The sequence below is a fragment of the Leptonychotes weddellii genome, chromosome X (assembly GCF_054177405.1).
Source record: "Leptonychotes weddellii isolate Sample4059 chromosome X, ASM5417740v2, whole genome shotgun sequence".
Taxonomy (NCBI): domain Eukaryota; kingdom Metazoa; phylum Chordata; class Mammalia; order Carnivora; family Phocidae; genus Leptonychotes; species Leptonychotes weddellii.
The window spans coordinates 94,529,551-94,556,848 of record NC_138385.1 but is presented as its reverse complement, the minus strand read 5'-3'; the positions used below and the strand labels follow the sequence as shown (position 1 = coordinate 94,556,848).

Below are 27,298 nucleotides of genomic sequence, written 5' to 3'. Positions count from 1 at the left end.
CTTCCCCTGGTAGAGATGAGGAAGTTAGGCACGGGGAGCTGAAGTCACTTGCCCAACATCACATGGCTGGTGAGTCACGAGGCCACATCAGAACCCATTCTGGTTCCAGAGTTTGAGCTCTCATCCACTGTCTCAGAATCAATTTCAGGGGTGCCTGGGTGGCTCAGTCGGTGAAGCGTCTGCCTTTGGCTTAGATCATGATCCCAGGGTCCTGGGATAGAGCCCCGCATTGGGCTCCCTGCTCAGTGGGGAGTCTGCTTCTCCCTCTGCCTCTCCCTCTGAGCGTGTGCTCTCCCCCCACCCACTCTCAAATAAATAAATAAATCTTAAAAAAAAATAGAGTCAGTTTCCACTGTGGTGACCCCCACAGCTGTCGTCACACCAGCTGGCCCTGTGCTGTCCCGCACGGCAGCCGCTTGCTGCGTGAGGTGCTCCAAGTGTAAGGTACACGCTGGGTTTCTAAGACCTAGTACAAGCGAAAGACTGTAAAATACATCGTTATTGCATTTTTATACTGATTACATATTGAAATAATATTTCAGATCTATTGGGTTAAATGAAATATTAATTTCACCTGTTTCTTTTTACTTTTTGGTTTAGTGTGGCTACTAGAGAAAGTTAACATTTTACATGTGGCTCACATTGTAGTTCCGTTTTGGTTTCTAGCGCTGAGCTGAACCTTCTTTCCAGCCTGCTCCAAATACAGTAAAATTTTCTTCCAGCGCAGTCACGGGTAAAATGGATTTAGGAGTGATACGCCACGGATCGAATTTCTATCTTTTACTGCCACCACCTTGCCGACGATGTACTATTAAGCCTTTTTTTTTTTTAATACCTGAGGGAAAGATCCAGACCTTTAAGGAACATCTGTTAGGTACAAGTTGTAGTAGGAGGTCCCTTTGTGTAATGGTGGCATTTAATCTTCATAACTCTTCTGTGAGATAAATATCATCAGCCCCGTTTTACAGACAGCAAAATTGAGGCTTAGTCTAGCAACTTGTTGAAGTTTCTATTGCTAAGTGGTGGGCCAGGATTTAGATATAGGTCATCTGATCCCAGCTCTAGAGGCAGTTTTCCTCCAACTGACCTGTCTTGTATAGTATGTGTCTCATTCTGCCTTATGTCTGAGATATTTCTGCATGCCTTACTCATGTTTGTTAAATCCTTATGGGAAGGGGGTGTGACCCATCGTAGGTCACAGTAAATGTTCAGTGAACTGAATTGCCTTAATCCAGTTGTATGACAGGCCTCAATTCTAATATTCTCCTACAGGGTTTGGTATTTGCTCCATTATTTCCCTTTTGAGAGTTATGGCTAGGATGCTAAGCTTGCATCATTCAGTTGTTATTCATAATGTCCCCATAACTTCCTGTAGAAGTTTCATTCTTTATTTGATTCAATAAAATTTATGAAGTATAGTACACTTGCTGTGCCAAGCCCTGTGAATCCACAGGAGGCCAACAGTGTTCCTGCCCTCAAGGAACTTACGGTCTAAAGTGGGGTAGAGAGATGTAAGTAGGCATTACAACGAACATTGTTCCTACATTGATAAGAGTAGGTGAAAGGGGCTTGGGAGCACATTGTTGGAGCATCTCATCCAATCTTAGAGGTTATAGAAGGCTTCCCAGAAGGAGGAGAAGGAAATGTTTTAGTTCCAGGTTAGTAATATTAAAATGTGACTCTTTTTCAAAGACCCTCTGAATCCTGTTCATGAGATTTTCCTGTGGAAACAGAAAGTGGAGGCTTTACCGAGACAGGAAGTGGAAAAGAGTACGAATCTGAAGCCATCCTAGGGACCCATCATCAGGGCTCCTGGTCTCTAGTGCAGCGAGTGCTGTACCATTATCTGGACTCGGCCTCTCTCTGGATTCTTCCCTCTTAGGACCCTGAATCCAAGTCTGGCCTTTTCTATATTTTCTTTCAGCTTTGATTTCCACCCATAATTGCCTCCTCCTTGCAATGTCTCCGTTCACTTTCTAGAAGAGAAAGTGAGAGAGAGAGAGCCTGCTTGACCCAGATCATTTAAAAAAAGAATCAAGCCATACCCTTGGCTGCTGACCAGCCAATAGTTAGGCTACTCTTGAATCTGGTGCTCACCCTTGGCCCAGTCAACTATGGCATAAAGAGGGGCAGGGACCTATGGTACCAAAAATGGCTGCCAAAGTCACCCTTCTACACATGAACCTTTTCTGGACTGTGGTATGTTGGACAGTTTATCCAAGGATGTGGCATGGCAGGACTGATCTAGAAAGTTCTTTTAATACCTAGAGAGGTAATATAATGGATAACAAGTGAGCAAGTTAGAAAAATCCAGGACCCTGTCATTTTCATTGTACCAGGGTGGGTCTATGGATCCCTTGCACTGGGATCGTTTCAGCTGTGGTTTCACCATGCGTATTAATGCTATGCCCTAGAACATCATCATTTCTTTGTCGTTAGGGGCTCAGAGTATTATTTCAATATTTAGGAATTGTCCCTCTAACCCTCCCCAGTGACAACTAATTGTTCACATATGCTCTCATTGATCCAGATGGCTCATCCATTTCTTCAGCAATCCATCCAGGTAGCTCTGCTCTAGGACAAGGATTGGTCCTAACCTGGAAACCTCCCTTCCGCCAAGATGGTCAGTGGGTAGAATTCATTAAGTCTAGGAAAAAATGACATCTTTAGTGTCACTAACCTTAAACTAAACTTGGATATTTCCTTCAGTTAAAAAAAAAAAGACACAAACCATAGTTGTGTTCCCTGTACCTGTGCTTTGGTCGCTAATAGAAATCCTAGGCATTTCTGCATCATCTTACAATTCCTAGAGAGATCTCAAAATATGCTCACTACTTCAAAATCCATGGTTGTATTAGATGTGCCACTAGAGCTTGTTATTTCATGTATCGATAAGCACACATAATATCCTATGACCCATTTTCTGTTTAGTGTTTGGATAACAGCATTCTGATGCAATTTATTTGCTTGACAATTCTATATGTTGTATTTCATGTATTATGAATTCTGAGAAGGGGTCCATAGGCTTCACCAGCCTGCCAAAGGGGCCATGGCACAGCAAGGGTTAGGAACCCCTCCTCAAGGAAGTAATCCCGTGATGCACATACTCACTGTGGAGGCCACTGCCCACTCTGGGGTCTCTCATTCACTGGAGCTGTGCTGGTATGTATTAGTCTGAAGGAGGGAAAGCCTGAAGCTGACATCCTACAGTGGTCCTGGGGAGAGTGATTCCGGTGGTTTGTAGTCAAGGGACAAAGCTATGCAAGGAGTAGAACAATAATTTAAAGAGGACGGTGGCAGGAGGCTTTTCATTAAAGCCACTCTGATGCACCTACCCCAAGGTATGTGTATGAACATGCTCTGTGGAGTGCATGTCTTCTGGTATGGCATTGATCTGGCCCTGCATGTTTTGTATTATGGACTGTTATGAGACCGACAAGCTTAAGTTGTTGCCTCCTTTCCCTAGTTTCAGAAGAAGTAGATTGGGCATATTTTGTGTAGGAGCCCAACTCTGAGTCTGTGGGACCCTGTTGATTTATATAGGCCATTTGATGCCATTGGAGCTCATTTGGCCTGGGTTGTCTATGCCTTCCCCTTTGGAGAGCCAAGTAAGAGAAGCTGCTGGGTGGATGGGATGAAGGAGTAAACTCAGGACAGAAGGAGCCACAGAAGACGTGGATGGGAGGCAAGTGGAGAACTCTTCCTGGGCACCATCTTTTCAGTGTCCTGAGCTACTGCCAATCCCGTTTCAGATGGACAGTAATGTAGGTTAGCTCTGAGGCTCCCTCGATTCCTAGACTCAGGACTACGGACTCCTCCCCTATTCGAGTAACAAGCAATCCATCCCCTCAGTCTGCTGGCAGGGAGTTTACAAGCTCAGTCCCGCAGCTGAATGTTGGCTTGAAGGGGGTGGGGGAGGAGGGGAAGAGCACAAGTTTGGTGTCAGGAGACTGGGGTGCTAACTTTTACTGTTCCAGTGACAGCTGTGTGATCTTGGGAGTGCCATATTGCCTCTGTCCTCTTCAGTTTCCTTATCTGTTAAGTGAGTTCAATAGGTGCCCTCCTTAGAATTCTTAAGAGTGTCAAAGGGTATGAAAACACATGGAGAAGAAAAAACTTTGTGAGAGCTCAAGGAAATGGCATAAGGCACCTGTGGACTCCCATCACAAGGGTCTCGTGGTGATTTCATCTTGTCTTTCCACTGAATGTTCATCAAAGAGAAGAATCTGAAGGGTTGAGGTTTGTTTTATGCCTGGCATACCTGGCATACTTGAACCAATACTTGGTCACCTGCCAAGTTGCAATGAAAGGGCTTAACTTTACGCTCAATTAGAACAGGGTCCTTGCTGGTTTCCAGCACTTACTAGGTTGAACTCCAAGCTTGAGGATGAGGGACTGGAGAAGAGGTGGATTTCCTTCCTCCTGGGTTCAATTTGGCCATCCCAGATGATCCCAGAAGAGAGGGGATCACGGGTAAGAGGGAAAAGCAAAATGGAATCCCCTCTTTGACTTCCCCCACCTACTACCCTTGTGGCATCCCCACAAACTGGGAGCTGGAATCCCAACGGTTTGGAGGGATCAAATGGAGTTTCTCATCCCAAAAAAAACATGGCTGGGAATTGTGGAGTTGGAAAAGAAATTTAGCTATTGATCTGGACTAATAGCCAGTTCAGCAGCTACCACTGGCTACCTCCCAAGACCCAAGAGTGGTCCTCCTCCTTGTCCTAATCCTCCTCTTTTTCCTCCTCCTCCTCATCACATCACCATCACGATCATCACATAATGCATAGCTGAGCCCTGCGTGGGGCACCGTGCCAAGTGGTTTACATACGCAGTCTCAGCTCCCACAATCATGCTCAGTTGCACGAGGCAACTGAGGCTTAGAGAAACCCAATGACTTGGCCACCCTCAGAGCCGGTGGAATGGTAGAACTGCAAATCGAGCAGGTCTGCTTGAACCCAAAGCCCACGCCCTTAACCAGCATGCCATATCCGGTTGCTTTGGTACTCTGTAAGGGTGTGGTGAACACATGAGCAAATGGATAAAGGAATGAAGACTGCAGGGTGAGAAGAGGACTGGGGGTCATGGTAGTGGGTTTACTGGGGTATCGTTTAATCTTTTACTGTCTCTCTGCTTCCCGTCCCAAATAGTATAAACCCTGTTGCTCTGTCCCTGTAAATCTCAACTTGGAGTTGAACTGTTTTTGCTCGTTGAGGTGGTTGAACCCCTCCCTAAATGCCGTTGTATCGCTTCTAAGGAGTGATGTGCCCTGAACTGCAAGGTGGCACTTGGTTTGTAAGCAAGGCAGGAAAAACTGAGTTATTCACAGAATTTCCTGGAGATTTTTGCAGACAAGTAGCCCCCTCGTGAGAGGAAGAAATTAAGAATTTGCGGAGGGGATGCGAGATCCATTTTGTTACCTGTCACCTCAGCCCGCCAGATCCCAGAGTGGACACTGTCTTTTTGAGGTGGGCAGGCCAAGGGGGTCTGGGTTTTATAAAATGTGGGTTCCTGGCCCCTGGGAAGTGTTAGGCTAAATTATAGAATGAAGTGCATTTGTTAACCCAGAAGAGTTTGGGCTATTGGTTTACAAAGATGTGCCCATTGTGAGGCCTCCGAGCCAGTTTAGATAAAGAGACAGCAAATAATTGTCTCAGACCTGGGGTCTCAGGGCAGGGGAGAGAGGAAAGAGAGTGGAGCTGCTATCGCCCAATCGGAGCATCCTCAAATCCATGTTGGGGAATCAATAAACTACAAAAACAAAAAGAAAAAGCTCCAGAGAAGAGAACCAGTTGCAGCTGGCCGAAGAAACCTGCCACGGCAACTGGTAATGCCATTTTAATTAGGCTAAAGCGTGAATGAGAACTGTGTTAAGACCTTCTCCTTGGTGCCCTGGGTCACTGGGAGAGAGAATGCGCTTCCTTTGTGTGCTTTGCCAAAGCCCACCAGCTGCCACCTTGCAGGAGAGTTACATCTGAGTCACTGGTTTCCAAAAGGGTGACAAGCAGACTGTGTGTGGCTGAATGAGAGGGGCCTGTCTTTCCTTGATCCTGCCAGCTTGGTCCTGGACTCGAGCCATCGCAGCCATGGCCCTGATGTGTAAACGGGTTGGATGTTTCAAGAAGCCGTTGCGAAAGAGGATTGGAGGGGAGCGGGAAAAATAGGGGTGGAGCGAGAAGCTGTAAGACCAGGCTGGGCTTTTTGAGGCTCAGACACCCAGTTTCCTTCCTCTCCTTGCTTCTCAGGTTAACACTCTATAAGCTGATAGCGTCTTGGGCTCCTGGAGGGGGGTGGGGAGGGTTAGGTTTCGATGATGATGGAGATAGTAATGATGATGATGACGGTAATAAAAATGAGTGCGCATTTAACAGCCACTTTCTGTGTGCCAGGCACTGTTGTAAGTGCATGACATCAATGAACTTGATCTTCATTCTAGTCCTTGGATGGGGGCTCCACTATTATCCACGTTTCAGGGACGAGGAAGAAGCACAGAGAGGTTAAGTAATTGACCCCAAGACCCATAGCCAGCAAACTAGGATTCAGAGCCAGAGACTTTGGCATTTTCACTAGAGTTAGATCTTAGGAAAGGCTCCAGTGGGCTTTGAACTCAAGTATGGAGAATATCATCTGCAGAAGAAACTCAGACTTTGAACTTTCGGAGGTCAGGAAGCACATATGTCATGCTCACTGTGGAATCCAGCACAGAATATTCTAGGCACAGTCCTTGTGCTCTGTCGGTGCTTGTTGACTCACTGATTTTTAAAAACCAAGTTTTAGTACATTGTTTGTAAGTTAGATATTTTAGGCAAAATCAAATTAATAGCCTGACATCAAAATATTAAGTACTAAAATGATTATTTCCTAGGATCATTGGTTTTTGATAAGGCAGAGAAATGTGCTACCAGACATGAAACTTTGTTACGCACAATTTAATGGGTGAAGGCTCACGTTTGCGGTTCTTCCTTCCCTCATTCCTTCCCTAAGCATTCCATTGAGCATTTACCGTGTGCCAGGCGTTGTATTAGGTGTTAAAAGCAGAAAAACGAGTAAGGTGAGGCCTTTGCCCACGAAGAAGTCCTGTATGGAGATACATGCATTCAGATGTAAATATGTATACACTGAAGTGGTATCAGTTTGTTTTACACGGTGTTACAGTTTGGCTTGGTGCGTGTTCGTGTGCTCACGTGTGTCTTCTGTTCAGTAAGGGATTATCAGCTGCATGAGGCAAGTCCCACTATTACCTTTGTATCCTCTAGAACAGTGCCGCTCCTAGGGTGGTCCACGAACCGGCAGCTTTCACATCCCCTGGGAGCTTATTAGGAATGCTGAATCCAGGCCTCACCCTCAGACCTACTGAATTAGTAGCTCTGGGGGTAGGGCCCAGGAATTTGTGTGTTACCGTTTCTCCAGGTGATGCCAATGCACGCTCAAGTTTGAGAAGCACTGCTAGGGTTGGAACCCAGGTCCTGTCATGTGTGGGCGCTCAGTAAATAATCTTTGAATCATTGCATGCACACCAACATCGAGTGGGGGAAGTGGGTTGGTCTTACTAGGCCTGGGCATGACTCCAGGTATCCATTTTGCCAAGTCTGAGGAGGCTGTGGGGAGATGGAGTCATATTTCCTTCCCTCTCAAAAAATTTGGATGGATGCACTTAAGTGGCTGGGAAGATAGACTCCAACAGCATTGATGTGGGAAATGGTGAGCAGCTGAGCATGTGACCCTGGTGGGACCAGAGTGAATGGGCCAGCTCCTAATGAAGGGTGGGCGATAAAACAGGGCGAAGTGAGAACTCCATGCGGATGATTGGGGGCAAGATGGTAAAGCCACACGCTGGCAAGAATTGTATGCTTGGGACTCTTGTCTGTTTCAGGGACTTATTACAAATTAAAGCCTCCCTATTCCTGCATGTGTGGCAGAGCCTATTTGCACATCCATTTCCCTTTTCACTTTCTCGAACTCTCTCCTCCCTCCCAAGCTCCTTCCTTCTTTCTACCTAAGGGGGTATTGTCCAGATTTTGAGCAGGGTTAAAGATAACCCGTGGCGTGACATTTGTCGAGGGCAGGGATGTGTGGGCTTCTGTGAGTAATCAGCAGCTGTTTCTGGAGTCATAGTTTTAAGGAATCTCCCATCAATAGTGTGATCGTTCCCTCCTCCTCACACCTCTCCTCACCACCACCCCCCCAAAACCTTGCATTGGAGCAGTTGGCTCAATATAATAAAATACAGCTAGGCATCATGAGCTACATAAACAAGAGGCATTTAATAAACTGCGTAGCATTTTGGCAGTCGGAGGGACGGTAGCAGCTAAAGGAGACACATATGGCTGGCTTAGCAGCATCCTGGACTCATGGGAAGAGGATCCCGGTTTTAGATCCCTGCGATGAGGAGGTAGGGTGAACAAGGGGTCAGACAGACTAGGGTGGCTCAGCGTCCTTGGGGACTGGGCTGTGCCCAGGTTTTCCCAAGAACAATGCTTATTTATTTGATCTGATAAACACTTATATAGTGCTCATTCTGGGCCAGGTACTCTTCTCTAAGCCGTTTACACTTTTTTTTTTCTTAAAGGTAGTCTCTATGCCCAACATGGGGCTTAAACTCATGACCTGGAGATCAAGAGTCACATGTTGTACCGACTGAGTCAGCCAGGTGCCCCAACCCTTTCTGCGGTTTTAAAGCAGCTTCATTGAGGTATAATTTACATACCATAAAATTCACCTGTTTTGAGTCTACCTTTCAGTGATTTGGGGTAAGTTTACTGAATAGTGCTGTACCATCATCTCAGTCTGATTTGTAGAACATTTCTCTCACTTTTTTTTTTTTTTTTAAAGATTTCTTTATTTGAGAGAGAGCATGTGTGAGCAGGGGGAGGGGCAGAGGGTGAGGGAGAGAATCTCAAGCAGACTCCCTGTCGAGCGTGGAGCCTGATGCAAGGCTCGATCTCATGACCCTGAGATCACGACCTGAGTCAAAATCAAGAGTCGGATGCTTAACCGACTGCGCCAGCCAGGCGGCCCTCTCTCCTCTCCTATGCCCATGTACAGTCAATCCTCAGTCCCAGCCCAGCGCAGGCAGCCGCTAACCTCCTTTCTGTGCCTCTCTGGATTTGCCTTTTCTGGGAAGTCCATAGAGATGCTATAGTATACTAGGTGATCTTTTGTGACTGGCTTCTTTCACTGAGGGTAACGTTTTTGAAGTTTGTTCCTTTTTGTTGCCAGAGAGCATTCCGTGCTATAGATACAGTGCTTGACGCTCAATACTTCAGCTCGTCGTCATAACAGCCCGTGGGATAGCCGCTTTTATTATCACCGTTTCCAGATGAGGAACCCGAGGTGCAGGTAGTAATTTGAAGGGTACTGGTTCCCACGAAGCCGGTGTGGTGTTAGAGGCCGTGGTCCTGCGCACTCTTGCTTGTGCTCTCTCTCCGTGGGTATGAAATATGTATTCATTTCGAATTTGGCATGTTTGCTTTATAGAATGACCATTGATTTTCTAAAAATGCACAGCTTAGTTTTATGCATTCTGCTAGGATTTTCTTGAGTGCCCAGTTTGTGCCTGGAACTTTGCTAGGTGTTGTGAGGGATTGAGACAGGTTTCTCCTGTCAAAGAATTTAGCATTTTGTTCAGTTGATGAGACGCGAATGCACACGAGGTAGATCCTCTAGGGCCCTATGGGGTCATGTGTGATCTCAAGCCTAAATGCATACTCCAGGTATAGGAAGTCAGCCAGAAGAGGCTGATGTCAGTGAGAAGAGCCGAGGAAAAGTTTTCATGGGAGTTGGCCTTGAGCCGGTTCTAGCCCCTTGGCCTAATCAGTCCCAAGTTGCGTGAGTAGAAGCTTGTAATTGTTGAGAGCTTGCCCTATGTCTTCATGTGCCTTCCACCCACAAAGTTTTTTTGCTTGTTATGTTCCAGCTTCTAGATCCCATCTGTGTGTCTATAATTATACCAAGAAGCTTTTCCTCTTAAGCTGTTTTTAATGGAAATGTCTTGAGGGGGTTTTGCTCTCTTTAGAAAAACTGGTTAGCCAAGGCACAGGGCTTGGGGTGTGTGTATGTGTGTTTATTTTAAAATGCCTTTACAACATACGTTTCTTGGGCTGGCCACAGAAACCTGGCAGACAAGGACCCAGGGGTTAGAATGTTGCACAGAACTGTATTTTAGGCTCCAGAAGGCCTGGTGTAGCTAGCTTGTGCTGTGTAACAAGCCACCCCAAAACTTAATGGCTTAAAACAACAGCCATTTATTTGGCTCACATTTCTGTGGGTTGTCTGCCTAGTTCTTCAGCTCTGGACTGGTTCGGCTAACCTCCATTGGGCTCACGTATGCCCCTGTGGCCAGTGGGCAGGTTAGCTGATGGCTGGGCCACGAGTCTGGCTCTCAGCAGGCTGTTAGTCGGGGTCCGGCTGTTGGCTAGAGTGCCTTCGTTCTCTTCCATGTGACCTCTTATCCTCCAGCAGACTGGCCTGGGCTTGTTCACAAGACAGAGGGCTCCCCAGAGCACCAACAGAGGACAAGCCCCTGTTCCCGAGCACTTTCCCAGGCCTCTGCTGTATTACACTTGCCAATGGGCCATTGGCCAAAGCACGTGACATGGCCAGCGCCAGTTCTAGGGAAATCTGCTGTGTCCTATGGCAAGGGTGTGAATGCAGGAAGAAAACAACCCTGTGGCCATTTTAATCATCAGGCACAAAGAGCATATAATAGCAATAAGGTCGGCCAGCATCTGTTAAATGCTTAAAAGTGGCAGGTACTGTTGGAAGTACTTTATAAATAGGTCTTAAGTGACTGAAATAACACAACAGCCCTGAGTGCTAGGAGTTACTGTCCCCCTCCTCTTTCGGAGGAACAGCTTGAGTCCCCGAGAGCTTAAGCACTTTGCCCAGCAGGATCACACAACTAGTGAGAAGGAGCCCCAGGAGTCTCATCCAGGCAGTCTGGCCCTTGAGCCCGTGGGCTTTTTTTTTTTTTTAAAGATTTTATTCACTTATTTGAGAGAGAGAGAATGAGAGAGCATGAGGGGGGGAGGGTCCGAGGGAGAAGCAGACTCCCTGCCGAGCAGGGAGCCCGATGCGGGACTCGATCCAGGGACTCCAAGATCATGACCTGAGCCGAAGGCAGTCGCTTAACCAACTGAGCCACCCAGGTGCCCGAGCCCGTGGGCTTTTAACCCCTGTGCCGCCTCGCCCATTACAGACCGTGAGGTTTAGGTGATGTGCCACCTAACTCTAGGAATAGGACTGACGTATAGCACGTATTGAAGGATTAGGATGTGCCTGGCTCTGTTCCAAGCACTTCACCTACATTGCGGTGTTTCACTCGCACAGCGGTCTGACCCACGGAGGACGGCTTTTATCCCCATTCTACAGATGAGGAAACCGAGGCTCCAAGAAGAAAGTGAGGTGGCCAAGGTTGTGCAGCTTGTAGCACGCCAGCTAAGATTCGAGGCCAGGTCTGGCGAGCCGGGGCCGCCACCTGGTTTGCAGCCTCATTTCATTTACCCAGACTTTATTTTTGCATGCTCCGTTCACAGTGGTGGTGGTGGGGGATCTGGGAACTCTCCAGAACGTAGATGATAATGAAAGAAAAGGGGGGAAAAAAGGCATCTAGAGGCACAGCTAGAGTTGTCGTCACAGAGCGCGTGCCTTGGCCAGGGGAGTTGATTGGATTGTCGCCCCCTGGATCTGGCCGAGCCAGCTGGGTGCGGTCCCCACTCCGGGAACACGAGTGTGCACCCTGGCGCCCCTGCAGCACTCGCAGGCTCACTCGTGTGCTTTTCCACATCGGATAGATTCGTGAAGCAAATAAGACAGCATTAGGTTAAAAAGCCTGACGACAGCTTATACATAGGTCACTACCACTGGACAATGAAGGAAGACTCAGAAGAACTTGTTTACCCGAAAGCACAAGCGCTCCAAGTACAAGGGTTGGAGAGTGTCGGTGTAGGGACAAATAGCCCGCCAAAAGCTCCATAGAGCCTGAGGAGGTCAGTGTCCTCCTGCTTGGTGCAGTAGTTGGTTCTTAGGAAAAAAGGTTAGATTACGTTCATATGCTCTGTTGATCAGGGGAGGGAATTAAATCATTTGGGAACACTGCCATAGATGATGATGACAGTGATGATATTAGTATTTCTTGGGTGTAGCACCTCATAGCCTCAGATGCCACATAAATGACATTATTGAAACCGATATTCTAGGGTTGCAGTGGCCTCTCAGGGTCCCCGACTTCTCATAGTTTTGCCTCTTGGTTGGCGTAGGGTTGGTGTAACTCCAAGTGAAGAAGAGCAAGGACTCTGGGGATCCAGGAGGCAGCCCAGCGACCATTTAAGTCTTGTGAAAGAGCAGCTTTTGGACCCGAGAGGTGGCTGGTTCCCCACTTGGGGGGTTTCGGAGAAGGGTCAATGCATGACAATGAGAAGCCATAACTACCTGGATTGACCAGTACCCTGAAATGAGTCCCCCCCCCACCCCGCACACCCCTCCCTTCATAGTTCAGTGATGGAGAATGGCTCCCATTTCCGAGGCACTCTTGAGTTCAGGTGACAGAAGGAAAATGAAGACGATGGGAGGTGTTTGCTCTGAGTTTCTAGGGTCGCTTCAGCAGCCAGGTGCCAGGAACAACTTGGAAGATCCCAGTTCCGTGGTCTCCTGGAAAATGTCTCACCACTGTGCTCAGTGAAAAGCTTGGTCCTCCCTTTATCCCACCATCGCCCTCCCTGACTTTAAGAGAAATTTCAGGAAAATACTGGACCAAAATGTCTCCAGTTCTCGCGTGTAGCAGGGTCTGTTTTTAGGCCGGAGGCAGCCGTGTCACGGCAGCAGTGGATCTGTGGAGACAGAAGAGGAAGAGGACGCGGACGGTGGGGAGAGCTAGCCGCACGGACCTGCCAGCCTGCCAAACCAAGGCAGCTGCAGTCTCCGAAGCTCTAGCTGGCAATATTCAGACACTAGTATTATGTTTGCAAAATGCCTTCAATTCCTGGGAAGACAGATGTAGAACAGAAGATGGGAAGTTGCCACCCAGTTGTGGCCAGGGGGTGATTGGCACATAGATGTGTTCCCACCAGGGTGCTGGGAGAGCCATTGAGGGCAGGGCTCAGAGAGGAGACCCATGTTTCAAGGTAAGGTGCTTTGAGTGGTTACACATGTGGATTATGGGTGTTTGGGGTGCAGAGGTTGACCCCGGCTTGGGAGCTTTTGGATGGATTTGGCGAAGAGTGCGGTGATACTGCAGGGCGAGTCAATACTGCAGTTGACTGCTCGGCTCATGAAAGTCTTCGGAAATGCCCCACAGCAAAAAATATGGAAGGAATTAAAGTAGCACTTTGGAGGCCTCCATTGAAATTTCTTTTCTGTGTGTCATATGTGGTCAAGACAGCAGCAGACAGCATAAAAGGAAAGGGCTCTTTGTGCCCTTGTCAGCGTGGGGCTCAGATGGGGGTGAGGTTGCTGATTGTTAATACTTGTAATGGTATTTGTGGAGGGGAAGAAAAAAAATGAGGTTCCCTTTGGCTAATTTCTCAGATTGCTGGAGTCGTAGACGAAGGGGCAAGGATAGGGTTGTGTGCGACTCAGAAGAATCTGCTCTTCCAGAAAAAAAAAAAAAAAAAAAAAAGAAGTACTCACTACACAGTGGAAGCTAAGATACAAGAACGCCTTCTCTTTTTCTGAGAATACACTATTTTGGGGTGTGTTTTTGTTTTTCACCTTTTCATACTTGCATGTGCAGCAGTTTTCATTTGTCCATTCACCCCATCTGCTATTGATTGATGGATTGATTGGTTGACTGATGCATGCCTCATCTATTTTTAAAGCATCGCGTTCTTCAGAGGGTGGTGCTGGTTTATCATGGGTAATGTCCCACACGCCAAAGCCGTTTCATATACATTTCCTGGTGGAGTTCCAGTCTGGCCCCAAGGGAAGCAGTCTTCTGCCTGTCTGTTCTTTTGTGCATGGCCTGCCCTCCGCATATAACAGAATTTGTATGTCTAGCATGTGGCGATTAGTCGTGACAGTGTGTAGCACGTGCCTCCCTGCAAATGCAAACAGCACACATGTGCTCACTATGGGGACAGTCAAATAAAGTTTGCCCTCCTGTCCTGGCGGGCATCATCTTTACTTCATTGACTATGAGAGAGGAGCAGTGGGGCAGGCAGGCAGGCGAGGCTGGGGAGGGGGAGACAGATAGCATATGGAAGCGGTTGGAAAACAGATGGGGGAAGTCTGGAAAAACCCAATTTGTTGTCCTCAGGTATGTTAAGGAATGTCTCGATATTAGGGCGTTAGAGAGGATTTCAGTGCTCAAGACAGGTTAGAATTAGATGATACAAAGCAACTTCCTGGGTAGGATTGGCATCTAACTAAACAGTGAATAATGATGTTTGCTCCGGGGCTCATCAGTCATTGGAAAGGCGAGGTCTGGGTATTCAGGGTTCGAGTAGAAGGAGTTGGCCAGGGCTGGTAGTCAAGCACCTCTTATTGGAAAGAAAAGAGTCTGAAAATAATCTTATTGTAATGTTGTCAACAATAAAATGGAAAGGAGGAACAGAAAGTTTCTTTGCATCTCTGGTCTGGCGAAGAAGCCCTTGCCAGGAGATCTGTTATCCAGTGTCAGACCCCTAACATCTCATTTTTCATGATCACCTCTGAGGGTTTTTTTTTTTTTTAAGATTTTATTTATTTATTTGACAGAGAGAGACACAGCGAGACAGGGAACACAAGCAGGGGGAGTGGGAGAGGGAGAAGTAGGCTCCCCGCTGAGCGGGGAGCCCGATGCGGGGCTCCATCCCAGGACCCTCATGACCCAAGCCAGAGGCAGACGCTCAACGACTGAGCCGCCCAGGCACCCCCGCCCCCCGAGGGGGTTTTTTGATACAGTCCGAAAATGTAGACTTTTCCGCCCTACGTGATGCCCCCATCCAACTTTGATGCCATTGGGTGTACCTTTAGAGGTGGCGGAAGCTCACGTGATGTGCTTGATGCCACGATGGGAGAAACTGGGCACGCTCTTCGTAGGTTCCTCTTGCTGGCGTCTGTTGAAGGAGTCAGATTTGCAGTCACATGTAAGCCCTGGGTGTGCCCGCAAACCAGGTGTTAATAACGTGCAGTGGCCAGTGCCCCCGCGGTCAGCATCTGGTCCCTGGGGTGAGAGCTGAGAAGGCGGGGCAGCTGCGGAGCTCTGGTCCTCAGACCCAGTGCCATGAAAGGACAGCCCTGGGGCTCCAGCCGCACTCCTAAGCCAGCCTTCTCTTCCCCATCGTTTGATCCCTAGCTCCTCTTGTCCCCTACTTTCCCTCGATGCCCCTAATGGACCAACACGGTCCTGTTGAAGTTGCCTTTTCTTTCTTTTAAATTGCAAAAGAAGACACAGAAATGTACTTTTACTTACGACGGGGGGGCGGGGGAGGAGGGGGAAACGCATCTAATTTTCCCCAAACTTTTGCTCTTTCCTTCCAGGGTCAAACAGCGATTCATCTCTTGGTTTCATTTCAGACTCAACAAATGAACTTAACAAGGTTGCCCTGTCACAAGAGTTGGGCGTATTGGGCTGCTACTACTTGAGGACGTTTTCTTCAGGATGTGGCTCACAGAGGGGAGGTGTCAGCTTTCCTAGCCATTAGAATTGGATTTTAGGTTGCCATTCTTCCTAATGATCATATTGCCAATTCTAATTGATCCTATTTCTAGAACCTGATTTTCTTAAAGTTGCTACCCTAGATATTGTTTTTTAAAAATTAAATTAATTACTATCTCACTAATTAATTACTTAATTGGCTCTTAACCCCAATAATTGGGCATCCTGGATTTTAACAGAAAAAGCAAAAAAGAGAAGAAAAAACCAACCAAGCAAAAAACCACACAAGAATTTTTTTTCTTAACCAGAAGTATTTCTGAAAGATCGGATGATCAGCTCTGTGGTATGTGGGCAAAACTGGGATACAACATTGAAAGAAAGCCACATCATGTCATTGATAAGAGCTAAGGTTCCATGTTAATTGGATTTTTTTTTAAAATTTGGACAATTAAAAGCGTATGAAATACACTTAAAGACTCTTGATGAGAAAGGACAAATTTGTGGATCTGAACACATTAATATAAATCATCATAGTGATCTTTATCTCTTACCACACCACACTCCCACCTTGGGCATTTGGAAATGGACTGTTTCTGCTTATATTATCAGCATATAAAAGTGGACTTGCTAATCCGCTGTAATAGACAAAGGAAACAAAGCCATGCAATTTCTGGGCACAGCATGAAACTCTTCCATGCTTTTCACCTGCATTATCCACTGCTGGGTTTTGTGTAGTACTATTTGCCAGGGTTAAAAAAAAAAAAAAAAAAAGATAAGGAATAAGCTCACCATGACATCCAAAATAATAAAGCTCTTCACCATCCATCCTAGTTTGTAAAATACTTTAAAAACCTTTCTGTTGCAGCTTGAGGTGTGAGCCTTCGGCAGGGTCAGCCTTATACCGGGTGGCTCAGCGTGGGGCTCGCTGCTTCATTGCGCCATTTGAAGGGATTTCTAGAGAGTAACATCCTGCCTATGGGACCAAAACCAGGGATCAAACAGAGGTCTCGTGACCATCAGGGTTTGGCCTCACCAAGCACTCTTTTACAATACATTTTGAATTGAAGCATAACATACATGTGAAGAGGTGTACCACCATGAATTGTAGAGCTTGATCAATTGTTAGAAGCTCAAGACAGAACAAGAAACAGAACATTACCAACACTGCAGAGGCCCTTCTTGTCTCTATGTACCCCACCCCTGGGATAACCACTATTCTGACTTCTAACACCATAGATGAATTCCACTTGTTTTCATACTTGATATAAATGGAATCAGACAGTACGTGCCTTTTTGTATATCTGGCCTCTTTTGCTCAACATACGCTTGTGAGATTCAACCCTGTTATGAGGTATAGCAGGGGTTCATTAAGTCGCAGGGCTATACGGCATTCCACCATGTAAATAGGCCACAATACATTTATTTATCTTGTTTATTGTACATAGGCATTTGGGTATTTCCTGGTTTAGGGCTATTAGTAATAGTGCTTCTATGAATATTCTTGTACATGACTTTTGGAGAACATGTGTTTGTATTCCTGTTGGATATATAGCCAAGAGAGGAAATTCTGGATCATTCAAGAGAGACTATTTAGCCAGAAATCTTGTTTTGTTTCTGCCCACTCATTGTCTACACGTGAAGGTAGTTGTGGGATTTTAGGACTGGAGGGGGCCTCACAATATATACCTAGCCAGTGTTTTTCTGATTCACTCTAGGAGTTCAGGGGTCTTCACTGAGGGGAGAGAGAAACTTGGTGGGGCTTTGGGGCTCTCTGCCTTCAACCAGAACAACCCTCCTTTTATCTGACTCATAGACAGTGTTGGAATTCTGCATGATATTTTGTTTTAAGAATGAGTTCTGTAGTTTAAAAAAAAAAAGTTTGAAAACAGGTGATTTGGGTTCATTGTTTTCACTTGAGAGAGGAGGAAACAGGCCTACATGGCAGATGCCAGGAGGGCTCATGGACCTGGACGATGCTGGCACTTGATGGGTCTAACTTTGCTCAGTCCTCACCTCGACCTTACAAGGCAGCCATGTCCTTATCCCTACTTTACAGCTGGGGAAACCGAGGGGTAAAGCGGTGAGGTGACATTCCAGAGGACACATGTCTAAAACAGACAGCTGAACTCAGGCCGTCTGACTCCAGGGCTCCGCTCCTTAATTATCCAAACCGGAATATTCTGCCCCCACGCACTGTCCATTTCACAATCTCTCACAGACCGTCAAGGGCCCACGTGATGCATTGTGGTGACGGTGGTTGACCCTTCTGGTCCAAGTTTTTGTTTCTCTGCTAAAGCTATTGCCCAAGAAGCCACTCTGTAATAGGCCCAAATTAAAACTATCCCCCTCTCCTCTCTTCTGCTAAGTCCATTTCAGAGCAGAATTTAACCCTTTGTATTTGCCCTTCCACATGATGGAATCTTCTGTGATTGTTGCTGGAAACCTGTGGGATAAGCACCGTAAGTGTTACTAGCTGTTATTTTGCCATTCTTCCTGCTCAGACTCCCCCAACCTCCTCACTGTGCTCCAGCCACACTGGCCTTTTTAATATGCCCCAGGACCTTTGCATTTGCTATTCCCACTAGCTGCATTTTTCTCTCCTACAAATTCTCATGGCTGGCTTTCTCCTTTCCTTCAGGGCTCTGCTCAGAGTCATCTGATTAAAAGAGGCCTTTTCTGACCTCCATAGATAAAATTACCTATCACTTTCCACTTCCCAACCTGCTTTACTTTTCTTTAAGGTGCCTCTGCTACCTGGCATGTGGTATTTTGACTTGCTTTGTTTGTTTTAGACCCGTTGACAGGCGAAGTAGGCTTCAGATGGGCTGGTGGGTTTTGTTCTTTGTGTATCCCTGGCACATGAATAAATATTGAATGAAATGAACGGGTGCCTGAATGAATGAATGAAACCAGCTTTAAAATTCAGAAAAGTGATACCCAAGTTGGGTAGCTGGAGCCAGTATTTAACGGGGGAAACTTTGAGGTGCTGTATCCTCTAAAATTTCCAATATTATTTATTTTTGCATTCTCTCTTTTTTTCTTGATTATTCTGCTAGAAGTTTATCTTTTTTCATTAGCCTTTTCAAATAACCAGCTTTTGGTTTGGTTGAGCCTTTTATTTTATGCCTTTCTTCTTGTTTGGCTCTATATTCATTTATTTCGGTTTGTATATGTCTGTTTTATCTCTGTATGTTAAAGATGGTTTGAGAGCTGAGACCATATCCAACCACAGCTATGATGAGGCCTGCTGACGAGGTTAGACCTTCGAAGCTCCATGGCTGGGAGTCCGCGGGTTAGACCTCTGCTTCTCCTGCCCTCCCACTTTCACATGGGCCCGTAGGGTAGAAAAGAGCAACACTTAAATTTTTAAAAAAATAATAGATTATCCAGTTATCATTTAAACCAAGCTCTTTTTAAAAAGATTTTATTTATTTATTTTAGAGATAAAGTGAGAGAGCATGAGTGGGAGGAGGGGGAGAGGGAGAGAGAGAATCTGAAACAGATTCCGTGCTGAGCGCAGAGCCCAACTTGGGCTCGATCCCACAACCGTGAGATCATGACCTGAGCAGAAACTGAGAGTTGGACGCTCAACTGAGCCACCCGGGCGCACCTAAACCAAGCTTTTTTTTTTTCCTTAAAGATTTTATTTATTTATTTGATAGAGGGAGAGCAAGAGAGAGAGAGAAAGAGAGAGCACAAGCAAGGGGAATGGCAGGCAGAGGGAGAGGGAGAAGCAGACTCCCCCCTGAGCAGGGAGCCCGATGTGGGGCTCGATCCCAGGACTCTGGGATTGGACCCTGGGATTGTGACCTGAGCGGAAACCAAGAGTCGGTCACTCAACTGACTGAGCCACCTGGGTGCACCTAAACCAAGCTTTTTAAAAACACCATTTCAATTGGTTGGGATTGGTTTCTAACCTGTGACCATGACTGCTGTTACACTATCATTTATTAATTCCCATCTAACAAATGTCTTCTATTGTTTCCAGTGTTCCTTATATGATTTTACTGCTGTAATTTAAACCATGGGGAGATGAAGGTTACGCTAGAATGAAAAAGTTCAAACCACATTTTGGGGCTTTTTTTCTCCTGGTCTAAGTGAAATCTAACTATGTTAGAATAACAAGACAGAAAATCTATCTCTATAATTAGGAAATTAGCAGAGTCAGAATCAGACTGTAAGAAGGTACATTTGCTAAGGGATTCTTCTCCTAGTGCATATATAAGCCAGTAGGAAATAAAGCCTTTGTGAACCAGGGGAGTCCAAGTGGTGGACCTTCAGGGATGGGAATGTGTGCTTGGGGGGCAGAAAAGGGATTGATGGCAGCTTACTATCTAGTTAAAGCACTTAGCCTCTGGGGTGAAATCTTAGTCCAGAGAGCACTGAATGGTTTCACAGCAAGATGTCATCTGATGAACCCTGCCTTATAAAGTGGTGGAGAAGTGATCGTAAATTTGTTCGGAGATTCTTGTGTCTCATTTTAGCTTTGGTTTGCAATTCGATAGGCTCACTCTTTCCAGGGAGTCTCCCGATGCCGTGTCCACTTATTAAGATCAAGGCATCTAGTTGGTATGTGAAATGTGATCAGGGAAAGCACCAAGGATTCCGCATGTTGGGGGTATTGTGTCTGACTTGAAGGGAGATCGGGGCAAGAAGTAGAGAGAAAGTGAAAGGGGGAGACAGAGATGAAGAGCCACAGTGGAAGTAGAACAACAGACAGATACATTTGGGCCGTTACGGATAATGAAAAAGTGGACCTGTGCTGCCCTCTTAAAGGTGAAAATTTCACTCAGCCCGATGTTTCAGTCTCCCACCATTGAGGTCCACAGTGAGGAATGAATCGATTCCTAATGTGCCTTCCAGCTGGAACCCCCTTTGATTCTAAATACGTGAAAGACATTTTCTGCAAAGCAGGACAGCTTTCACCATCCCTTAAGAGGTCAGAGGTCAGTGATTATCTCTAAGTGCGGTTCACCTGTGCGCACAGGAATCGTTCCGTGCAAATCCTGTGTCCGGAGGCATTGGGTTCCGTTTGTACACTCGTAGACCCAGGATAAGGCACTCTCTAGAGTCCAGTGGGAGTCAGGCCTGGATTCTTTGGTCCCCAAGGACACTGATCCAGGGCAGCGATGTAGCAACTACACACGCAGAGCAATTCTCACTGCTGAGTCCCCCAGGGTGTGATACCGAAGGCAAGTTTTCTTTTAGCAAATGGCATTCAAGTTCCGGACAGCAGCTGTAGCAGGAGGAAAAGGTTTATATTCTACTTTTTTTTTTTTTTTTTTAAACGTGTCAAAGTAATGGAGGCCATGTATTAGGTACAAGTTTGAGTAAGGGAGATTCAAATTTTCCAATGATATGCAGAGAGTGCAAAGTTTGAATGTAAACACACATGATTTATTTACCACAGAATATCAAGAATATCAAGCCAAGCCAGGAAACACGAGTGTGCCAGTAAAATCTTGATAGATACCAGAAGAAAAATGAGAACCCAACTTCCTAAGTGGTGGGAAAGAATAAGTAGTGGTAGATGGAATTCTTTTTAAAGAGACCGCATAGAAATAAGTGTAGTGTTCTTGAAGAGTGGCCCGTTTGTACTGGAAGCTCTCTTTTGACGTGTATGAACAAGAGAGATCACTGAGAGGGAGGTCACATCTTCCCGTTGGAAGAGTAGGCTGATTGTTTTTTCAACTAAATAACCAGTTTATTATCAACCGGGAATATTCAGTTTTCAAGAAAGAACTCTTAAGCCTGTGCTGTTCAGTATGGCAGCCACTAGCCTCTGGTGGCTACTGAACACTTGAAATGTGGCTCATGTGATTGACGAGCTGATTTTTAATGTAATTTAATTAATTTTTAATTAAATTTAATTTTTTAAATGTAATTTAATTTACATTTAAAAACTGATACTTGGCTTGGTTGTTGGAAAAGTGTTAGTATCTTCTGAATAATTTCGGCATTCTGAGTGTACTCTCCCAACCTTCTATTTCATGAAATCTAAATACAGATCAAGTATTTCTGATAAAAATTTACCACCCAAATTGAGATGCCTTTAAGGCGTAAAAAGCACATGGGATTTCAAAGACTTCCTATGAAAAAGAGAATGTAAAAATATCTCATTAGTGATTGTTTACATTGATCACATGATAAAATGATCATATTTTAGACCCAAGTTAAATGAAATACATGATTAAACTTAATTGTACCTGATTCTTTTACTGTTTTTTCTTTTTACTTTTTAGACTATGGCTCCTGGGAAAAGTAAAATTCCATATGTGGCTTGCATTCTTGCATTAGCGTTCCACTGAACAGTGCTTTAGGTACCATATTTGGTGGCTCAGGCTAGCTTTGCTACTGAAGATTGACAAGAATTGGGATCTAAGAAAAGTCCCTCTTGCCTCTGTGGAACTTCGGGTTATCCCTGCTGCTTCCTTCTGTTCCCTGAATTCACCCGCTAGGTGATTTATCTGTCTCCTGACAGTCTTGTGTGCTGAGAAAGCTAGGTTGTGCTGAACTCTGACGTGTTCTGTTTAAGCCTTAAGCTCGATGAAGAATCTCGTTTGTAAATGGTTTGGGGACAGCGTGTTTCCTCCGCACAGTTGTCTTAGGCTGGACAGACTCTCCCATCGAGACTTGTGTACACGAAGCTTACTGGGGGGCCCCTGCGGGATCAACACAGGAGCCGGGGAAGTGGCAGTGGGCAGGGAGGAGTTGAACTGCCATACAACACAACAGATACCTTAGCTCTGGTGGGGAGCTGGCCCTTTAGCGTGGTCCCAGATTGAGGTGAGGAGGTTGAGTCGTTGTGTCCTCCAAATGACTAGTCTTTGGATGTAGGTCGCCCCGAGGTGGGGGACTGACCCTGGAGGGAGGCAGCTCCCTTCCACGGAAGGCAGTTCCCAGAGCAGGAAACAGCTGTGAGCCCTCAGCAGCCAGGGTTCCAGGGGAGAAGAGTACTTCAGTCTAGAGTAGGGTGCTGGGCAGCACGCAACAGCATCTGTCTACTACGACATGTCAGTCTCGCTCCAACCATCAGCCCCCAGACCCGGGGAACTCAAACCGTCCCTGTGCCTGAGAACGAGGAGTAGGCCACGCATTTTCTTGCATCCCTCTCCCTCCTGCCCTGGAATGAGCCATAATTTCTAGAACACGGACAGATGAAGGGATTGGGAGAAGAGGAGAGAAGAATGGAGAGGGAGAATAGAAGGATGGATCAATATGACACAACCGCTCACAAATTCCCCGGATGTTACACATCTGTGGAGAGCCATCTTATGTTCCTCTAACTTCTGAATTGGGCTGAAGCCACAGCCCAGCAGCCTTTCAGAAGTGCGGGGCAGGAGGCGCGAGAAAGGAGCTGGTTTCCAAACAGGGACTCTGCCCAGATCAATTTAGAAAGAAGACTCTTAGGATAGACTAGTATTCTGCTGGCGAATGAATGACGCTCAGATGGAGAATGAGTGTCACTCAGGTAACAAGTCAAGAAAGAGAGCAGGTCCCAGGCCCCAGTTCCTCCAGAAAGTGACCTGCAGTTGCTGAACAGGAAGTGAGAGCTTGGTAGCCACTTGATCCCTGAAAGCTTGACTCTCATTTTTCTCTGTGGGTCTGTCTATCCGTCCATGTGGTGGTTCTATTTCCTGTTGGCCCTTTTGTCCTTCAGGCCAAGTTTACATCTTGGTACTACTTCCCAAGAATCTCCCCCTGCCTGTGTGTAAGCGCTGATTAATCCGAGATGCCCGATAGCCTGTGATCACTGGACAAGAGCATTCTCCCATAAGCCTCTTCTTCTGCCAGTTATCTGTAACTCAACAGCTGTGTGTCACACGTGTCTGTGCTCACACAGGAATGCACATACTCCTTACCTTACATACACCTCTAAAAGCACGTTAGTGCACGCTGGGTTAACACTGCCCCTGGCTACCTCATTTCCCTTCCTGCCCCCCTTTGTCCCTTCCTATCTCCAGCCACCTTGCTCTTTGCCTCTCATTTCACGCTGCTTCTGAGAGAGAAATCTCATTATTTCTGATTTAGGGGCTCCCGTGCCCTCCCCTGCTACATGTCATGCCCGTTGCCAGCTTGTTACAACATCACAAGAGAACTCCAAGCTCTGATTTATCTGCCAGAGGGAATGACTCGGGGTGGGGGGAGGCTGGGAGTGGGACTGAGAAAGGGAGTGAAGGGGGCCGGGGAGGACTGGCAGGGAAGGGCGCAGTTTTTAGACCTGCAATAGCTTCAGGATGCTTGTATGAGTTGTGTTGGGCCACATGACAAATAGCATGCATTTTCTCAGAAGCCTACAGAAGAAGCAGGGCAGTATTTGCATATTTTATTTTATTTATTTTTTTAAAGATTTTATTTATTTGACAGAGAGAGACACAGCGAGAGAGGGAACACAAGCAGGGGGAGTGCGAGAGGGAGAAGCAGGCTTCCTGCCGAGCAGCGAGCCTGATGCGGGGCTTGATCCCAGGACCCTGGGATCATGAACTGAGCCGAAGGCAGACGCTTAACGACTGAGCCACCCAGGTGCCCCAGCATTTGCGTATTTTAGAAATGGGCTGGAGACCTGTTACTGGGGCTCAGGCCAGCTGTTGAGGAAAGCCGTAATGAGCTTTTTAATCCTCCCTCTTCTCCTCCTGGAGTGTGGTACATGGTGACAATGGTCATATAGTTTATAATTTAGCAGCCTTCATAAGTCTATCCCTGCCCCATTCATGAGGCTGGGGGCCGGAATTAGACACCTTCTTTTGGGTGCAATGTATGGGCATGGCACATAGTGGGTGGGGGCTCAGGAAATGTTCCCTCCGTGTGTAATCAGCCAGGTCTCTCAGCTGCCTCTGCTTCGGTTCCAAAACAGACCCTGAGACAATGAGCCAAGTGTGGGTAGTTTCTTTGGGGGATTCAGGAATACCAGCATGTCATGAGGATATGGTACAGGAGAGGGGGAAGCCAATAAAGGAGTATTAGCAAGCTTAATCCTGCAGGAGAATTAGGCCACCCAAGAGGCAAGGGAGCTGGAGTATTTATACTCCAACCTCCCAAGTCATTGGTTGGGCGCTGCGTCTGGGGGCATTGGTTGCCCAGCATTTCGAGTCCAGCTCATTCACGGGCAGAGTGGCTTTCCACAGCACTGGTTTGGGAAGACTGGCCCCCTGACTCAGAGATGCCGGCACTAACCGTTGGCAATCTGGAGCTTACCCGAAAGGCCTGAGGGATATGCATGAGGCACTGACATTGTCTGCTGCAGTAGCTAAGATTCATTCATTTATTCATTCATTCACTCAACAAATATTTATTGAGCTGCTCCTATGTTCGTGGCACTGTCCAAAGTGTTGAGGGTACAACAATAAACAAAACACACACAGATCTCTGCCCTCAGACAACATGCTGTCTAGGAAGGACACTTGACCATGAGGCGACCAACAGAAACAAAGTACGTCAATTCTTTAGCCTGTTAAGTGGTGATAATGCCATGAAGCAAATAAAGATGGAGGCCCAGGGTTGCTGAGGGCGCCATAGTAAATCAGGCAGGCAGGGAAGGCCTTCGTGAGAAGTTGACATTGGAGTAAAACCTGGCAGAGATGAAGCATGTGGCTATCTGGGAGAAAAACATTGGTCCCGAGGCAGGAGTGCGTGCCTGGCATGCTCAGGAGAAGAGTGGGCGAGGCATGAGGCGGTGGGAGGTGAACTCAGGCCATAAGGTGGGGCGACACTGCAGATCATGCAGGGCCTTGGCAGTGACTGTAGGTCCTTTGTCTTTTACTCTAAATGAGATGGGGAGTCCCTGGAGGGCTTCTAACAAAGAAAGGACCTGTTGTGGCTTACATTGCTGTGTTGAGGACATGCTAAGGCAGGGCTGGGGTAAAGGGAAGCAGGGAGACCTATTAGGAAGCATGTCTTCTAAGACCTTCCACTTTACTTCATAATGAAGGAATAAAACATGAGAGTGGGAACAGGCCTCTGGAGGCCTACAGGTGGAACAGGCATTCTGATGGCTAAAACCGGTCTGAAAACAAGCCTAGCTTTAAGGGAAGGAGAAGTAGACTCCCCTCTTGATGGGAAGAGCTGCAAAGTCACTTTGCATAGGGATGTGGATACAGGAAGGGAAGTTACTGTGGCCAGTTTTTGCAAGTAGTCTATCATGGCAAACAATGTCAAATTGAACTTCCAATATCCTTGTTCATATACTATCCTCGGGCCACCCCACCTCATATGATGGAGTAAAATGGAAGGTTCATGAAGATGTGCCATGTCCATCTTAGACCCCAGTGACCATCGATACCAGTGGGTATGCACCTGCCAACTAGAGATGATGGGGGAACCCATTGGGAAAGCACTCCCAATTGACTGCTTTGCTCCTTCCATCAGCTTTCTTCCTCCCTTCTCATTACTGCCTCTTCCAGCCCTCCATGTTCTTCTTTCTTGAGAGCAAACACTCATATCTTGTATCATGAAGAACGCTTTGCCAAATCTTCAGTTGCTCTTGACCACTAGAGCTGAATCTCACAGTTGACTTCCAGTAGCTTCCAAGGGATTTTCCCAATCAAAATCAGGATCCCCCAGCTGTAACCCCCAAGATGAGTTCTGTGCTTGTTATTAATGCTCATTTTCTACCTGCTTTGCCAATGGATGGGCTTGATTTGGGGACTGAAGCTATTTCAGGTTCTATGGCTTGTGTGGAGATCGGTATTCTGGATGTGGTGTTGACAAAGGTCTGGTACTATGTTCTTGTAGTGGAGTAATTGATGGGCATATTTTTTGGAGCCAAGGTCTGTGCCTATTTCTTTCTTTTTTTTTTTTTCTTATGTTATGTTAGTCCCCATACAGCACATCATTAGTTTTTGATGTAGTGTTCCATGATTCATTGTTTGCATATAACACCCAGTGCTCCATGCAATAAGTGCCCTCCTCAATACCCATCACCAGGCTCACCCTTCCTCCCACCCCCTGGCCCTCTAAAACCCTCAGTTTGTTTCTCGGAGTCCATAGTCTCTCATGGTTCGTCTCCCCCTCTGATTCCCTCCCCCCTTCATTTTTCCTTCCTTCTCCTAATGTCCTCCATGCTATTCCTTATGTTCCACAAATGAGTGAAACCATATGATAAATGTCTTTCTCTGTTTGACTTATTTCACTTCGCATAATCCCCTCCAGTGCCATCCATGTTGATGCAAATGCTGGGTTATATCCTTTCTGATGGCTGAGTAATATTCCATTGTATATATGGACCACATCTTCTTTATCCATTTGTCTGTTAAAGGGCATCTCGGCTCCTTCTACAGTTTGGCTATTGTGGACATTGCTGCTATGAACATTGGGGTGCATGTGGCCCTTCTTTTCACTACATCGTATCTTTGGAGTAAATGCCCAGTAGTGCAGTTGCTGGGTCATAGGGTAGTTCTATTTTTAACTTTTTGAGGAACCTCCATACTGTTTTCCAAAATGGCTATACCAACTTGCATTCCCACCAACAGTGTAAGAGGGTTCCCCTCTCTCCACACCCTCTCCAACATTTGTTGTTTCTTGCTTTGTCAATTTTTGCCATTCTAACTGGTGTAAGGTGGTATCTCAATGTGGTTTTGATTTGAATTTCCCTGATGGCTAATGATGTTGAACATTTTTTCATGTATCTGTTAGCCATTTGTATGTCGTCTTTGGAGAAGTGTCTGTTCATGTCTTCTGCCCATTTTTTGACTTGATTATTTGTTTTTTGGGTGTTGAGTTTGAGAA

General features: G+C 46.3%; 1 protein-coding gene across 1 annotated transcript in view; it reads left to right on the top strand.

The window, feature by feature from the left end:
• The window catches only part of NHS (NHS actin remodeling regulator), a 345,618-nt gene that overhangs the window by 75,292 nt on the left and 243,028 nt on the right, over positions 1–27,298 (top strand). The window lies entirely within an intron of this gene.